Genomic DNA, 2855 nt, shown 5'->3' on the forward strand with positions numbered 1-2855 from the left:
CAACAGCTGCTTTACCTGTGCCCGTGTGTGTATGTGACTGCTACCTGAAGCAACAGCGCACGTCATTCTCCACTCGTGACAGACAGCAAACTTCACTGAACCCCCATTACTGTGGAGGACACACAAAACTGTGTGTAGGCCGCTCATATGATGCAGAAGTTGGAGCAACATTAAACAATTTGCTCATGAATAAAGAAGCGAGTTATTTAACTCTTCACCAACTGGGTGACTCCGCATGCTCCGACTATTACAGCATTTGTAAACATGCTCTGTGAAAAACTGGTGTTTGACCTTAAGAAAGAGTTCAGGCTGCCACAGTTATCCAGATGTAAGGTCAGCAGCATATGCAGATTCTCGTTTTGCAGTCTTCTGGTCACCGATTTTGGGAAATGCACTGATCCTTGGAAGTTTTTACTTTATGCACTGAGGGATGTACTAAAACGATTATCTTCAAAGACAGCACGGACAGGGGGTGAAGAAGAAAAACAGAAGAGGGATGCTAAAAAGTGGCAGACATATGCAGTCCTACTTTTAAACTTGATTCTTTTAAAACTCTTTGTTACTATAGCAACACAGTCTTAGTTCAAAGGAAAACTACTTGAAAAGTAAGCCAACAGAGCGGGGACAATACACCTTCATTAGAAGTTATAATAAAATGTAGCAAGAAAGGTGCACAGCTTATCTGACCAATGGGCAAACTCCTGCCCATTGCATCGATCGTTTTGTCATTTCTATGATATTATGATTTATTCCTTAATATTCCAGCACACTTGCTGCACAAATTAGCAGGCGGCAAAACTGACTTCTTTCCAGTTCACAGAGCCCTTACATTCGATATCTTAATTTCAGTGATATTTATCTAGCTGTGCTAGAAAGTATCATCACATCTGACTCTTAATATATGGTGCAAATACATTTGCTGATTATAAAACCTGAGGTTTGTCACAAACAGCGGGTAAAAATTCAAGAGCACTTCAATACTGACTCCAGTTTTGGACCAAGAAGCCAGGTCCTATAGAGTTTATTGGAATAACTACTTCCTACTGGGAATGTATCTCTTTATAAGCCGTGCTTTGATAAGGAAGTGACGCCACGGTAGACTCTCCTCCTATGTTTGATCTGTCCATTTTCTCCCTTTTTCTTTATTGCTGTGCCACTCTCTCAGTCCAAAGAGGCAGGGAGCTGGAGAGCATTCTATTTTTAGTCCTACAAGCCTGTTCAGCCTCCCACCCACTTTGGCACAAAGAGATACACCCACATAGATGCACACAAAGCGTCAGTAGACAGTGCGCATTCAGGCACAAAACACAAAAGGTTCCATTTTACTGTACAAAACGTACCGACACAAATACACACACACACACACACACACACACACACACACACACACACACACACACACACACACACACACACACACACACACAAAGTCAATTAAGGCATTTGACAAACACTCATTGTATTCTATAGCGGGGGAAGGGCTCCCAGTGCCAGCAGCTTCTGTAAGGAATCCATCCGTTTTTGTGCATGTGTAGATAGTAGCAGCAGTAGTGCACGAGGTGCTTTATATTGTAAGGTAAAAACCCTAAAATGATACAAAGAAGACAGAGAAAAACCCAACAATCATATGACCCCCTATGAGCAGCACTTTGGCAACAGTGGGAAGGAAAAACTCCCTTTTAACAGGAAGAAACCTCCGGCAGAACCAGGCTCAGGGAGGGGCGGGGCCATCTGCTGCGACCGGTTGGGGTGAGAGAAGGAAGACAGGATAAAGACATGCTGTGGAAGAGAGACAGAGATTAATAACAGATATGATTCAATGCAGAGAGGTCTGTTAACACATAGTGAGTGAGAAAGGTGACTGGAAAGGAAAAACTCAATGCATCATGGGAATCCCCCGGCAGCCTACGTCTATTGCAGCATAACTAAGGGAGGATTCAGGGTCACCTGGTCCAGCCCTAACTATATGCTTTAGCAAAAAGGAAAGTTTGAAGCCTAATCTTGAAAGTAGAGATAGTGTCTGTCTCCTGAATCCAAACTGGAAGCTGGTTCCACAGAAGAGGGGCCTGAAAACTGAAGGCTCTGCCTCCCATTCTACTTTTAAATACTCTAGGAACAACAAGTAGGCCTGCAGAGCGAGAGCGGAGCGCTCTAATAGGGTGATATGGTACTACAAGGTCATTAAGATAAGATGGGGCCTGATTATTTAAGACCTTTTATGTGAGGAGCAGGATTTTGAATTCTGGATTTAACAGGAAGCCAAAACAGGAGAAATCTGCTCTCTCTTTCTAGTCCCTGTCAGGACTCTTGCTGCAGCATTTTGGATCAGCTGAAGGCTTTTCAGGGAGCTTTTAGGACTTCCTGATAATAATGAATTACAGTCGTCCAGCCTGGAAGTAATAAATGCATGAACTAGTTTTTCAGCGTCACTCTGAGACAGGATATTTCTAACTTTAGAGATGTTGCGCAAATGGAAGAACGCAGTCTTACATATTTGTTTAATATGTGCGTTGAAGGACATGTCCTGGTCAAAAATGACTCCAAGGTTCCTCACAGTGTTACTGGAGGCCAAGGTAATGCCATCCAGAGTAAGAATCTGCTTAGATACCATATTTCTAAGCTTTTCAGGGCCGAGTACAATAACCTCAGTTTGATCTGAATTAAGAAGCAGAAAGTTAGCGGCCATCCAGGTCTTTATGTCTTTAAGACATTCCTGCAGTTTAACTCATTGGTGTGTGTTATCTGGCTTCATGGACAGATAGAGCTGGGTGTCATCAGCATAGCAGTGTAAATGTATGCTATGTCTTCTAATGATGCTGCCTAAGGGAAGCATGTATAATGTAAACAGAATTGGT

The sequence above is a fragment of the Rhamphochromis longiceps genome, linkage group LG4 (assembly GCF_057381845.1).
Source record: "Rhamphochromis longiceps isolate RC_006_pf linkage group LG4, R_longiceps_female_GT1.1, whole genome shotgun sequence".
Classification (NCBI taxonomy): Eukaryota; Metazoa; Chordata; class Actinopteri; order Cichliformes; family Cichlidae; genus Rhamphochromis; species Rhamphochromis longiceps.